Consider the following 15,901-nt stretch of genomic DNA (forward strand, 5'->3'; position numbering starts at 1 on the left):
ATAGCTTTGGATTGATTTTTAAATTCACTCATTGTTGCCAGTTGTGGTCGTGCACACCTGTAATCCCAGACTTGGGAGGCTGAGGCACGAGGGTCTCCATGAGTTCACGGCCAGCCTGGGCTAGATTAGATAAGCAAGTTCAAGGACAGCCTGCATTACATAGCAAGACATTGTCTCAAACAATCCAAAAAAAAAAAAAAACCTGAAAGAAAAAAAAATTAATTTACTACTGGGTTTCATTACATTGTGGTTGGATTTGGGGGTTGCTTTTTTCAAAGATGCTATACCATAGGTTGAGTCCAGGTATAATGTGTGTGTCTCTGCCTTGAGAACAAGATTCAACTCTCTGCAGAGCCCCAAAGATTGGGTGTTAAATCACTGCTATGCTGTTTTTGGATTTTGGGCTTTGCTGTTTTTTTTTTAAATTTTATTTAAGAAGAAAAAGGATACAAGTAATACAGAATTTCAAAAAAAATAAACAGTAGGAAACCACTGGTTCATAGATTACATATTGTCATCTTAGAAATAGTTGTTCAAGTTACAAAATTAAAGCATATAAAGTGGACATTCAAACAGTGAGACTGCAAACAGTTCTGTTCTAGGATGCAACAAAAACTCAGTAATATGGTAATCTATCTTATATGCTTAAATATGCATACAGTTATATCCTTTAGAGCACTTTCTTTTCCTCTCTCATTTACAATGACAATTACACATTTTGGGCTTTGCTGTTGTTTTAATTGTTGCTATGCAGTGCAGGCTGGCCTTGAACTCACTATGTATTTGCAGTGATCCTCCTACCTCAGCCTGCTGAGTGCTGGGATCATAGCTGTCCGTCACCACACCCATACAGTGGTTCTTACAAGTCCAGGGAAAGCATCTCACACTGAGACAAACTGAAATACCTGAATTACTGTAGCAGATAGTGGAGGAAGCACTCAAGGGGAAGGGCATTTTGGAGTGGAGATTTCTTGAGGCCAGAAAACCTAACGACAAACTGGGAAAAAATGAAGAGCCATTTCACCAAGAAATAGGCACTGAAGTAATGCAACACCATAAGACAAGCCCATGGGAAGCCCCTGGGGCCGGAAGCCACGGAGAGAGTGGCAGGGCACCACAAGGGACAGGGAAGGGGCAGTGCCCTGGGCTCCCAGGCCTGGAAGGTGGCCAGGCAGGGGCCACAGCTTTGTGTACCACTTCCAATGGGCCCGATAGCTCACAAAGTCTGCAACAGACTGCTCACCCCTGACTCTTCCTTTATTCCTCCCTCAGGACCACAAGAATGTGAAGTCACCCCAACAAGGACAGGTGAGGGGAGCACATGCCTGTGCCAGCTGGGGCTTGAAGGGGCCACCAGCTCGTCTGTTGAAAACTCACTGCAATGCATGCCCACCATGGTGTTGAGTCAGACTCAGGAGACCAAGATGTCACTGAAATCGATGGTTTGTTGAGCTGTGCTGATGTTGGCCAAAAGGTGATTGGCCACAAAAGGTGTCCTGGGACACATTCCATAAGCACTAGTGCCATAGCCAGAGAGCTGAGCAAAGAAGCCAGACTGTTCTTAGGGACATTTTGAGGAGAAGAAACATGAGCCTCTCACACTGAAGCTACATTAGCTATTATGAAACGTGCCGCTGTACACATGGGTCTGCATGTATCATTCAGTAGTTTATTTATTTATTATTCTGGCAGTGCGAATCTAATTGACAGCCTTGTGCTTAGCAGGCAAGTGCTTGAACCACTGAGCTAAATCCTCAGGCCTGCACATATCACTGTGTTATGACATGTTTTTGGGCGGAGGATACCTAGAAGAAGAATAGTTGAATCTTATGGAATTTCTATTTTCAGGGGGTTTTGTTTTGTGTTTTGTTTTTTAGTTTGAGACAGGGTCTTGCTGTGCAGTTCAGGCTGGCCTTGAGCTTACTTTGTAGCCCAGGCTGGTCTCAAACTTGCAGTGATCCTCCTGCTTCAGCCTCCCGAGTGCTGGGATGACACAAGAGCAGTTGACCCCCACTTTGAATCCTCATGAGTTGATTTAGAACTCCTATTTCACAGATTCCTAAACCCCCAGCAGTTACCTCACTCGCTCTCCCCTAGCTAACAAGTGGCAAGGGGTGCAGACCTGCTTAGCCTTTTAGTTCCAAGTGGAGTCCTGCTGAGACACTTTCCTTGTCAACCTCAGCACTGCTTCCCTTAAGAATTCTCCCTTCCTGCTCCTGGTTCCAGCAGATGCTCCGCTGTGCTTCCCCCACTCTCCCACTCTCCCACCTCCTTTTGCACACAGGCCAGTGTCCCCTTGAGGTCCTCCAGCGAGCTGACTTGTGTGCCGTGAATGGGACAGTCCCAGGGAAGTTACATGGGTCTCACATTGTGGGCTTGCTGACCACCTTGGAATCTGAGGACGGTCCAGACAGGACCAAGACTAACACATCCCAAGCCAAGATCCTCTCCTGATTGGGGCTGGCAGTTGAGATCAGGAAAGTCTGAGGCTCCAGCCTCAGAACACTTGGGGTGGGCCCTGCCATCTGATCACATTGGGCACATCTCTGCACCTCAGTCGGTTTTGCTGTAATGAGAACGAGATATTTTCAGTTAACATGCCCACAGCACAGGTCCTCTGTATTTTCTCCTTCCCCTTCACTTCCCGACTTTCTTTGCTCTTCTCCTTGGCACTTGGATGACGTGGGTTACCCTTCACTCTACGTTCTTTCTCATCCCTTCAATCCATCTCTCAGAGGTACCTTCGTATTCCTCAGGGATATCAGTGCAGTATGTTCTGTTTAATTAAACTAGTATTTTTTCTATGTGTTTACACCCCTGTAATTCCAGCACTCTGGGAGACTGAGGCAGGGAGATAGCACATTTGAGCCCAGCCTGGGCATCATAGTGACTAAATGAGGCCCAATCTCACAGTGAGAAAATTTGAGAGGCCTGGACATGCATCTCAGTATAAAGGTGCTAGGTTCAAACTCCAATTCTGTCCCCCAAAGGCTGGGGTAGCTGGGGTGATCTTCAAGGTTAGTTTTCTTTATTCAGTGGGACCTCCCAGAACATTGGCTGTACTGAAATCCTGGTCACACTCAAGAAATCAGGGGTATGGAGGAAGTGTGTAAGACAGGGAGAGAGAACCTTTTAGAGTATTCAGTGGCACAAACAGCCTGCTGCCACATGTGTTTATCACTGATGTAAGTCATTCTCTCAAGTGTATTTGACCCCAGAAACCTTTACTGGAAACATGCATCCTATGGCTTGTGAAATGCAGAACTCCCTCTGGAAGGAGTAGTTTATGCCTATAGCAGGATTTTAGAGAAGACCCCTGTGTCCTCCGCCTGGGTGGATGTGGTGGCCCTAACGGCTTTGGTCTTCCAGCCAGAGCTGCAGAAGCCAAGCTTGCATGGCGTGGCTCCTGTACCTGTGGGCAGCTGCTCCGGGAGCATACCTGGGGAGTGGAAAGCTGCCAGGGGACTCAGCATGAATACACACTGGCTCTCAAGCTCAGACTAAAAGAATTATTTTTCTTCTCACCAAAATAGTTACTTTCTAAGTTATAGAAGTAATGCTATCTTATGATAGCAGTTCACAGTATAAACAATGCAGATATATTAAATCTAAAAATTATATACTGTGATCTTGTTGTGCGTGCATGATGACTGACACTTGATGTGGAATGTTCTTTAGAGTTCAAACCCTCATCTACAGCATTTTCTACAACCTTCATTTTATAGCATTTTATATGTAGCTGTCGATACAGAGGCCTGTATAGATCTAATATATAGTCATAGATTTTCTATGTATCTGTAAGATATAATATGCTAAGCTTGCATATTATCTACCTATAATATATAAGATGTATAGGTTATCTGTATTGGTAGGCACAAATCTACCTAGTTGTATGTATGTAGCATTATAGATTTTATAGATTTCTGTCTGTGTGCATGTATATTACATCAACAGAGATGTTTTATCTATAGCTAGGTATCTATCTTATTTCTGATCTCTTATGAAATAATTATATAGAATATATGTTGATAAATCTATGTAAAGTATTACTGAGGAATAAAGTTCTGTGTCTCAATACTATGTATATGCACCTTACTATATCCCTTATTTTTAAATGTGCTTGTATTATGCATACTTGCATTGTAAGCCACCATCTTTTATGTCTATTGTATAGACACCCTCTGATTTCTAAACAAGATATTGAATGTTAGAACCTTGCACCACTTATGAATAGTCCATAATTTACTCACATCATTCCTGAACAACACACATCTATGTTCCTCCTTTCTCTTTTTAAACAGTTACTGCAAATGGTATTGCAGTTGATGTAACGATGAGCACAGACCTTTCTGCACCGGTATTGTTTTTTCACTTGTGTATATGGTGCGTCCTTTAGATGGTGGTTCATTTTTAGGCTGCAATGTCCAGTTACTCCAGTCCCCCATGTTGAAGCCAGTAGGGTTTGTCCACTGGGTTACTTTTGCACTTTTATTAAAAAACAGTCTGTGTGTGTGTGTGGGGTGTATGCTATTCTGGTTCCTCTACTCTGTTGTATGATTTCTGTGTCACTAGTACTGTCAGTAGCACGCTATCTACACTATGGTGAGACACACAAGAGTCTAAATATTTTAGAAGCCACATTTTAAAAAGCAGAAAGACAGGGCTGGGTGTGTATAGCTAAGTGGTAGAACACTTGCCTAGCATGTACCAGTCCCTGTTCGAATCCCCAGCACTGCAAAAATAAATAAATGAAGATGTAATGAATATCCTTAAACATTGTATTGTAAAATAATTGTAAGCTCATAAGAACTTACAAAAATCATACCGAAATCCTATTACCTACACTCAGGAGTAACGTCTTATGGAAAGGCAGTGATAGGTTCTGCTTATATGAGACTCTGCCAGGCTCAGTATGCCGCCTGCCCAACACGGCCCTGACACTTACAACAACAGCAAGTCTCTCCTACACTAACTCCCATGTTCATCTTTTGGTCCCAAAACAATAAACTTTCTATGTCCCTTCTGTGCATGTGCTTAAGGTTCTCCAAACCACTCACGGCACTGTCCACTCAGATAGTCTCCACCCCCTCTACCAAAGGTCCTCAAGTCCTCTCCCAACATCATGACATGTCCACTCATCCAGTCTCCACCCCTACCCCAAACTCTCCCTGACTTTTTTTTGAGGGCCCTTGAAATCTGCAAGAGTCCTTTTGCACCAACAATAAAGGTGTTTTTTTTTTAAATCTTTATTGATGTCTCTCAGCTGTGCAAAAGAGCTAACATTTGGTTGTGATGACTGAGACCATTTGAGGCCTGCAGCTCTGGGGGACTCCCCCAGTTGGCTCTCCCCATCCAATGAGCCAACCTCCATATTCCTCTCATCTCTGCCTTTGCCATTGTCTGCCCCCATCCAACACTGATCCAATCTGCTCCCCACAGGTGAGTCTCTCCTTTTACTCTCTCTCTCTCTCTCAAAATATGTGGGTCCCATGTCAGGACACCCCTCCATACTGTGGATGACAACCAATGGGTTTGATGGGGCACCTCTTTCTCTCTGTCACACCCCCAACTAGGGTGATAATCCCCCTTAGGGTTTGTGAGTAACTTTGGCCTTCAGATCACCTCTAATTTGATCACTATGAGAAATACTCATTCCCACCCAGAAAAACACACTCTACTCAGGTGTCCCTTAAAGAATTTAAACACTCTTGGTCTCAGAGAGAACTCTAAACTAAAATGACTAATCTCTTATTTCCCGACAGGTTGGATCCAATATAAAATGAACAATAACAGATTCTGGCTAGAACAGTGCACTTTCCATTTTAGCATTCTCTGCAACTTAGACAGCATTTGCTTTCACAACAGCAAGTGCTTGGAGACACCTTAGCTGCCAGCCTGTGATGCTTTTAGAATGCATCCCTCTCATTCAGACATGAGAGTTGGCCCCAACACTTCTGACCCACCCTACACCACTAAACCCTCCTGATAATCCTAACAATCCTATTGATGAAGTCATTTTTGCTTTCTCTCCTGCCTTTCACTATACCCACATGTTCCTCCCTCTGAACCTCTCCAACCATCTCCTTCTCACTCTGTGAGCCTCGCCACTGCATCCTCCTCCTCCTCCTCCTCCTCCTGTCCTCCATCACCATTTTCTCCCCTAGACACTCATACTCTATCTCTTCAGTCCACTGCCTCCACCACTTTCTCCTCCCCTACTCCTCCATTGCCATTTTTTCCTCCAGAAAACCACACCAAATCTCACTCCCACACCTCCAGCCATCTTCTCTCCAACCACCACTGTCTTCTGGCGACTGCCACCCCTGAAGCCCATAAAGGGCTAGTCCTTGTTCATGTCCCTTTTACTCTGTCCAAGCTGTGCCAGATCTCCCATAGGTGAGGCTCCTTCTCCACACATCCCCACAACTACATAAAAAAGCTCCAGTTTGGGACTAATTCCTATGATTTACAGTATACAGTTCTCTACATTGTTCTTATGGCTACCCTTTCTCCTTAAAAAAAAACACCTCAACTATGGAAAGGGGCCCAAAATGAGACTGACTATAGACCACCAACTAATCTTAACCATCCCTCTGGGGCCACTGCAGTACTGAATGCAGACTCCCCCCCCCATTGTGATTATCAAAGAGAACATGGCTCACAACATATGAATGACCATCTGCATTATTGTAGGTCTAAACCAAATTTCTCACAAAGTAACTAGCTTATATAATTTTATAATTCAAATCACACTCAACACACTGAGGAAAACCCTGTGGAATTTGTTTCTTATCTTACAGTTACTGTAACCAAATGCACTAATTTAAACCCCCAATCTTCTGAGGGAATAATCCTAAACCCCCATTTTATTACCAACCTGCAGGTGACATCCAAACTACAAAGAAACAAATTTTGGCCCCCTAATGCCCACAAAGAGATCTTCTCAATCTGACCTTTCATGTCTTCAATAATAGATAGGCACAACCACAACAAGATAATCTTGAGAAGACTAATATTGTATGCCCATTTTTGGGTGCAGCACTCAAGGCTTCGGGGAAAGACAAATCCAAATAAAATGGTACCACCCAAGCAACCTCTACACCATGCTTCATGCACAGGAAAGAAGGATGCTGGGCATGAGCCCGTCTCAAACCATGGCCACCACGAAGACTTGTCTCCTCTGCAATCCTGAGGGTCACTGGAACTACAACTGCCCTGTCTGCCAGAGAGCAGGTAAGTCATCAAACTGCCTACCCTCACAGGAGATCTCACTGCCACCACCACTGGACTCTTCCTTAGCTGTCCTGCTCAGTCTCACCACTGAAGAGGATTGATGGGATTGATGGGGTCATCAAGGTATCTCTCACAACCCCAACTTTCACTGAATATCTTAGGTAAGACACTCTCCTTCCTTACTGACACAGGGGCTGTTTGCAGTATTCTTCCTGAGTTCATTTGGTTCCTGTACCCAATCCATGATCTCCGCTGTAGGTGTTGAGGGAAAACCTGTACAACCCCTCTAAACAGGACCCATGCCCTCCTGATCCCAAACCTTTCTTCACCCAAAATTTACTTATACTTCCAAACTGACCAGCACCCCTATTAGGCAGAGATATCCTCCAAAAGTTCAGCTTCTGTTTCACTTCCTCCCTTCTCACTGCCCACTTTTTTGACTCAATCACCCTGTGCTGTCAGTACCACACAACTTCTTCCCCCTCCCTTATCAATCCTATAGTTTGGGATACCACCAGCCCATGCCGCTACATGCTATTGATGTCACTCCTGAGCTAATTCATCAGAGTCCCTTCAAACTTTCTGTGCATTCCCCAATATCCAATAGCCCCCAAACAACCACAGGGATTCAAACCTGTGATCTCACACCTATTAACCCATGGTTTCTTTAGCCAAAACACACAGTCAGCATTCTTCATTCCCAAGCTGCCATCTGGCAGAAAAGAAGCTTGATCAGTACTCAAGGAATCCCCATCACTAGTGTACCCCTCATCCTCAAACTACTAGAGGCAGCAAAACTCTTAAAACAGGTAGCAGTCATTCCCTGCAGGGGACACCAAACATTGTCAGATCCTGTTTCTCAGGGTAATATCTTTGCTGGCACACAGGCCAAGTTGAATGCACCATAGACATATATCCTTCTCATCTTCTCTCCCTTATCCCAAATATCCTGCTACCACCTCAATATTCACCTGCACACCTACAATTAATCCATAAATCTGCCTATTTAAACTTCTCACTCTGATCACTACCCACCCCTCTTTACAAACCCTCATGTGCCAACCCACGCACAATTGCCATCTCTGTGCCAAGACCTCTCCTCGGGGATATTTACCTCCTTCCTCTTTCCCAATTCACCAACTTTCTGGACACACTCCAGGCAAAGATTGGAAGATAGATTTTACACCCCTCCCTCATCATAAGACCTCCAAATATCTTCTTTCCTTTGTCTGCACTTTCTTGGGGTGGATAGAAGCCTTCCCAATGTCTCAGAGACTGGAGACATAAGTTATTAAAATTCGTATACAAGAGAGTATCTGCCATTGGCTTACCTCAAACTACCCAAACAGACAACAGATCACCTTTCCTCATTCAGATTACTTGACAGTTATCCTTGAAACTAAACATCAATCAGAATCTACACACACCATACCAACCACAATCCTCATGAAAAGCAGAAAAAGCAAACAGTCTTCTAAAGCCACACCTGGCAAAACTCATCCTAGAACTACATCTACCTTGGCCTGAACCTTTTCCCTTAGCACTAATCTGTCTTCAGAGTTGCCACTTCCTTCAGTGTCCACTCTTCTGAGTCCTTTTGAGCTCATGTATGGGTAGCCTCTTCCTGCTTCACAACTTACCTGTCCCATGGAACCTTGCCTGTTTTGCTGATTGTACCCCAATCCTCTCCATTTTTAGACATCTTTTATGACAATATGCCCATCTATGTCTCCCTCTACCAAAAGATAAACCAAAACCAGAACATTCTATAACTCCTGGAGACTTAATATATCTCAAATCCTCTAAAACCACAAGACTTCAACCAAAGTGCATGGGACCTTACCTGGTCAACCTCATGACACCAAGAGTGGGTAAGGTTGCCAGTCTTCCAACAGTGCTCAAGACTGCCAATCTCTCATCTTGGATTCACATCACCCATGTTAAGTGTTGCCCTGACAGTGCTAACCCCAAACCTCCATCCCCAGACTGGTCATCGCACCTTCTGTTCCCCACCCATCTTCAGCTCATGTGATTCTAAATCACAGTATTCTGTGACTCAATACCCTCTTTGCTGTTTTTGTACCACTGGTCTTTGTATTTGCTGAGGCACTTTGGACAGCCTCCCCTAGTGACACCAAGATGACCATAACCCTTCTCTTCCTTGCTAGATTCTTGCATAACCACTGTCCATTGTCTAAAATTATCATGATGGCAAGGGTATTAGCCTTAATATGCCCCTCCTTTCTAACCTTTATACAAATTTCACAGACTTTCTCATGGACCCTTCCCTTTCCTTTCCAAACCATTAGGGACAATTTTCCAGTTCACAAGATTATTAGAAATATAAACTCTTGATTTATGCAAAACGGCCTCTCTTATTGTGAACTGTGCTAGGAGATAAAGGAAAATACCTCACCATGGCCAGCGTCCTCACTGACTAAAAACCTCCTCCTCTAGTCCAAAACATTTTTAGTGCTCCAAATGGGACTGCAAGACTATTGGGGTCAGGGGCCCAAGTCCTACAAATGTTTGGAAATAACAGGACCCTTGGATCAACTTTTCTTGACACTTTGATCTGCAACACACTAGGTTCCTATAACCCTGTTACTTTAATGATTAGGCAATCCTCTTGGCTGATAGACCACACCTGGAGGATGAGACCCTGTAGTAGGGGAACAGACCTGGGAGTTAACTTGAATATAAAAATGATCCCAAACCAAACAAGATACCCATTCTTAACATCCCCACCTTTAGCTTACCTCTGCCCCTTCCCTCACTATACTTTACACCTCCACTATTCCTCAATCACTAAATCACACATATGCCCTTATATGGTCTTCACTTCACACAGACTGGACCCAATGCTGGTTCTGTCTCCCACTCAACCAAAACCTGTGGCTTGCCCCAGGGGTTCTTTGTTCTTGGGATGGCCATGCCACAGCCCTACACATGTGATCCATTTCCAACTTCAACAGCTTGTCGACACCCTGTAAATGTGTACAGCTGCTCCTTCTAGGTCAAACCTAGGAGGGACCTGGGATGCAGCAGGACACAGCATCTGTGCACCAGGGCATTTGCATAGCATGTGTGAATCCTGGGTTCCTTCCTGACCACCTGAAAGGGAGATTACCAAGTGCTGAGAAGGTGCTAGCCACACTGCCATACCAATCCCAGGATGACCCTTTCTCCTCGTGCAGTCAGAGCTGGGAGAGTTCAGGGTGAGATCTTCCTGAGGTTGCATAGGAGAATGTATGCAAGTGAACTGCAGTTCCCTTGGCTACTGTGCAAAAGATCTCCTGTTCCTTCCATGCCTTCTGGGTGCTGGGCACATGGCAACTGGGTAGCTGCACATCTGCAGGTGCACAGGTAAGCTGCTTGTCAGGTATTGTGGCGGTGGGGTCATGAGGTAGTCAGTGATGTGATACATGCCAACCAGGGGTTGTTTGCATACATCGGGGCTCCTGAGCCAGGCAGGACAAGGGGTTGGCCAAGGAAGGCCCCTGGAGGAACTAACTGCTGGATCCATGTTCTTTGAGAGAGTTTGCTTACCAGGCAGAGATGGAGAGGGGAGACCCAGAGGAAGGAGGATGGCAACAGCACAGACCGGAGGGAGGCCAGTGTGACGTGTGGTGCATGTCTGTGTGGCTGCTGGGGTGAAGGGAGAAAGCCATGGTGCACAGGAGATACTGGAACACAGAGTCCTGAGAATAAGGGCAGCTCTGAGAGATGACGTGGGACAGATGAGAATGCAGGCTGCTAAGTGACTTGGAATACAAGGGGCAAGACAGGACACACAGGGACCTAAGAGGAGGCTTCTGGGGTCATCCAGGTGAGAGGTGGTGGAACTGGCCTAGGATAAGCAGGGGGGCAGGTCTTGGAGAGGTCAAGGAATCTGATGGGGACCCAGGCCACCTGGGATCGTCATGTTAAAAAGCCTGAGTGTTCACCTTTCTCTTTCCTATTTAGGTGCATTCTGATTGCAGGAAGCTACACCAGATTCCCCCACTTTATCCTTGCACTCAAAACCTAGACCAACCCAGTAGCCAGCAATGTCTGCTCCAGCTTACACATGGAATCGGACAGTGTCCCCAGGTTCAGTTTAGGGCCTCTTCCCACCTAAGGTGCAATGGCCGGTGGGGGTCCATGGCATCAGCAGGGGTGCTGGCACTCTGGTGGGGTAGAGGTAGGGTGGGGGTCCTTGGAAAACCCAGAACCACTGTGTGTGCTGAATGGACGTCTGAGGGGCTGGCAGATGATTTTACTCACAGGCATGGTGCCTCAAGATTGGTGGGCCACTCACTCTCCAGAGGGGATCTGCAGAGTCCCTGGGTGGGGTGCACAGGCCTTCTATCTGCTCTCTAGGCATGGGGCTGGCTTCCCTTGCCCTCAGTGAGCTGGCAAGAATGCTGCAGGAATGCAGCATCCCTGCGTTTGGAGGAGGAGTGATAGAGGGAAGGGCTGGTACACCAAGAGTCTGTCCCAGGAGCCCAGCCACCACGCTGTGTGTCCTGCACTGAGTCTATTTGACATGTGTTCTCACACTGGCTGCTCTCCAGAAGGACGGCAGAAATGTGTGGATCTGCTGCATGGCTCTGCTCCCTGCTTTGAGTGATTTACATGTTGGGTGTGTTCTAGAGGGATCACCTTTTCTGATTTGGGGTGTAAGAGTATCTGCAGCTCAGTGACTCTTCTCTGAGCAGCTCTGATGTGACTCTTCTATGCAGTTAGGTGGGGTCTCCGTTTTCATTATTTTTATTCATCAGTTCACTAATCTTTTCTTTGGGCTTATTCTTTCTTTTCTGTTTGTTTTTTGAGACAGGGTTTTGCTCTGTAATTTAAACTAGCCTTGAACTCACTATGTACCCAAGGCTGGCCTTGAACTCACAGCAATCCTCCTGCCTGAACCTCCAGAGTGCTAGGATGATATGCATGTGCCACCACATACAGCTTTGGCCCTATCCTTTCTCTAAAGTTATACATATTTCTTAGGGCATGATTCTCAGATCTAGGACTTCTATTTGGTTCTTCTTTACACTTTGCACTTTCTGCTTTGATTCTCACAATCTTTCTTTTATTATTTTATCTTTGAGCATATTTATAATAAATATTTTTCAATGCTCTAGATTTTTTCAGTATCTGAGCAATCTTTTCCTCTCTCTTTAATCTTGCTTCTTTGCTCTTTATTTCCAGTTACCCCAAGGATTTCACAAGGGGCCACATCTGCAGCCCATTTTAAATTCTTGATTGTGAGACAGGGTCTCAGGAAGTCACTAAATTGCAAGGCTAGGCATGAACTTTCAATCCTCTCCCTCAGCTACTGTGACACTGATGGTAGGATGGGAACTTGGTTGCTTAGGTGATCTCACGGAAGGGGTTACCAGAAGGAGGAACACACCTCTGGGTATATCTGGGTAGATCCTGATGAGTGGGTCTAGGGGTCTGTGGTCCCGGTCCTGTCTTCTGTTGTGATTTTCCGCAGCTCTGCTTCCCAGTCACCTTGAAACCAGCACCTTTGCTCTGTCGCACCCCTTTGTCATGATGGTTTTGTGAGCCAGCGAGTCATGGACTGAGTCCTCAGAACGTGAGCTCCCAATGAAATATTTCCTTCCTTAAACTGTGGGGGTCAGTACTGTGTCTCAGTGTCTTGGTTACTTTTTTCTTGTTGCTGGGACAAAACACCCAACACCCTGTAATGAAGGAAGGAAAGGTTCATTTGTCTGGTTGTGGAGGTTTCAGACCAAAATCAGTTAACTCCAGGGCAAGGAGGGTAGCAGGGCACCAGGGATATGCTTCCAGGCAGCAGTCAGCAAAAGCAGCCAGCGTAAAAAGCCAGGAAACGAGACTCTTTACCTCCCCTATACTGCACACAGACCACCCCCACTCTAGGTTGGGTGTAGCGCTCACACCCTCTCCAGGCTCTGCTCTTACCCAGGCTCAGAACATTTACAAATATGCTGGCTCCCTGCAGAGTCTCTTAGGCAACCTTCTTCTGAACTTCTCAAACTGACACAGTATATCCACCATAACACACAGAGGTGAGAAAGCTAATTATTCAGCCTCCCTAAGTGCCACAGGTGTGTGCCGCCATGCCCTGTTGTTTTGGGGGTTTTTCCACTTGACTTTGTTAGGGCTGGGGATCAAATTTAGGGCCTTGAGCACTGTAGGCAAGTGCTCTACTCGTGAACTGCCTCTGCACCCTGCTTCAAAGTTTCTGTGCACTTCTCCGTTAATGTCCATGGAGGATTGCTTCCAGTACACACACATCCATCCAGCCAAAACTACCCAAATGTAGATGCTCTCTTCCCTTATACAAAACGATGCACTGTGTGCTGCCCCCATACACTTTCAATCCTCACTAGATTATTATAATGCCTGAACCAATGCAAATGCTAGGGAAGTAGTTGTTATTCCACATTTTAGGAGGATAAAAAGGAAAGGAATTTGGTCATGGTCAGTTCAGGCACACTTTTTCCCCAAATATATATGGTCTGCTTAGAGTTGCATCCACATGTTTTGAAACCCCAGACATGAAGGGGCTACTATATGTAGAAAAACTGGTGATTGAGGAGCACTGTTGTCTTTATTCCAAGACTTGGAAGGGGTTTTAAAAAAAGCACAGAGCCTGAGGCAGCCCACTCAGAGATGGGTGTGCAGGAGTGCAGGAGAGAGAATTAGGAAGAACTCCTGCATCTGGGGACAGCTCCAGCCCATCTCACCAGACCAGCCAGGACAGCCATCCCCCTCCATCAAGCCTCACCTTGCCCCTGTGCCTCTGAATACCCTTGAACCTCTGAGGCTGTCTGTTCCTGAGGGTTGGAGGAGGTTGCAGGTGAAGCAGAGAGGGTGGAGCACAGACCTCAGCTAACAGAGCCTGGGAGGTGAGAGGAAAATTAGATGGAGAGCTGCTCCCAAGCCCTGCAGAGCTTCAGATCCTGAAAGCACCCATTCAGGGCCTGGATTGTGCCACCCAAGGATGCCTGACCTTTGTAATTTTTGTTGTCCTCTTATCCCTCTGAGTAGCACGGGTGTCCCTGGGCCCTTCTCGTCTGTCAGTGCAGTTTTGCCCCCACCATCACCTATCCCAGCCCTCATGCCCTGGCTGAGATGCTTTCTTCTGGCCCCCACCACAGGCCTCCAGGGGTTGGCTGACCAGCATCATGCACAAACATACCACACTCAGCCCCAGCTGCCACTGCCCAGGATACCCACCCCCAGTATTGTCAAGGCCATTGTCATCCTTCAGTCTTCTCAGACCTCACTCCTTAGGGCCATCTCTGAATCCTCTACCACTCTTCAACAAAGGAGCCACTCCTCAATATCCACAGCTGAAACTCAGCTTTGGTCTCTGGGGTGTCTTTGGTCCGTGCTCCCCTGGCCCTCCCCACGTGCGGTCAGAGCGTGTGTGAAGCCTGGGGCACAGCCGGTCCCTTCCATGCCTTATACCTCGGTGCCCCCACTCCTGCTTCCCCTGCAAGCTCTCTTGGCATGCTGCCTTTGGACCCCTCACTCTCCTGGATTCTTCTACTGTCACCACACTCAGTCCCATGACCCTGAGCCTCTGGGCTACTCCTACTTGAGTTATACCACCTGGCTCCTTGTCTCTGGTGAGTGAACCTCTCCCAGCTGGGTATCTCCCAATGTCACCTTCCTGCCAGGTCCTCCTTGGTCACTTTGTTTAAAATGTCCTCCTTCCCTCCCATGCACACTGCTGTTTGCTCCTTACCATCTGCCAGTGGAACGTGTCTGGAGCTCAGCTTGTCTGGGGGCCTTGGGGTTCACTGTTAGCACTGTTGGACCAACAGAAGCATGGGTGCTTGCACCGCTCCACACAGCGGGTGCTCTCTCCTGGCCTGCATGTGGAAAACCTGCAGATTGTATGAGCCAGCAGCCCCTTCCTCTAGCCTGTACCTGTGTGTCCTGTAGGGCACCCCTCCGTTCCACCTGGGTACTCTCATGCCTCCACACAGAAGGGGGCCTTGCTGGGCATGGCTGAGGCATGGAGCTGCCAGTCTCCCTTGCCTTCCTGGATTACTGCACTTAGTAGGGTACAGGCATTGGACAGGGCTCATGAGGATGAGGAAAAAGAGGAGCTACATTGTGATCCAAATATTATATATTATAATCCAAATGCTGTATGCTGTAATCCAAATATTACATATTATAATCCAAATATTATAATTACTTTTGCATTCCTCCTCACAACCCGGAAAGGTATATTTTAATTCCACTGTAACTTAATTGGCATCTCAGCAAGTTAACACCAATCTACCACCTCCAATGCAAGTATTGGTGAGAGTAAAGACACTAAGCCCTAGTCTAAGTTCTGGGCAGCCAAGGAATCCTAAGTCTGATCCAAGTGAGGATACACAGACAAAGGCCTTGATGTAAGGTCTCTCCCATGGTGTATTATCTCATGAAGAAAGCAGTGCTCCAAGGATGACTGACAGTGAGGATGGCATGAACTACATGAGTAATTTTGTTTTACATGAGTACTTTGAGCCGGCTAGCCAGGTGGGGAGAAAAGCATCTTTTCAATATGCAAGGAGAATGATATGCAGAAGGACCAGTCTGCATAACCCAATGACGGTAGCATTTGAACAGTTTTAGGAGGGTTGCTTTGGGCTCTGCTACGCAAACTGTTTTACCCTGGGAGGTCACGGACTTTTAT

General features: G+C 46.3%; 1 long non-coding RNA gene across 1 annotated transcript; it reads right to left on the reverse strand.

Moving 5' to 3' along the window:
- Positions 1-12,391: 12,391 nt before the first annotated feature.
- Positions 12,392-15,319, reverse strand: LOC134478019 (uncharacterized). The gene is made up of 3 exons (XR_010050361.1): positions 14,957-15,319; positions 13,991-14,104; positions 12,392-12,920 (listed from the first exon to the last, which is right to left on the reverse strand). It is a non-coding gene; the product is annotated as an uncharacterized LOC134478019 (long non-coding RNA).
- Positions 15,320-15,901: the final 582 nt, after the last annotated feature.

This window comes from Cavia porcellus, unplaced genomic scaffold (assembly GCF_034190915.1).
Source record: "Cavia porcellus strain 051 isolate PalLab524CR breed Dunkin Hartley unplaced genomic scaffold, mCavPor4.1 scaffold_11, whole genome shotgun sequence".
NCBI classification, from domain to species: domain Eukaryota; kingdom Metazoa; phylum Chordata; class Mammalia; order Rodentia; family Caviidae; genus Cavia; species Cavia porcellus.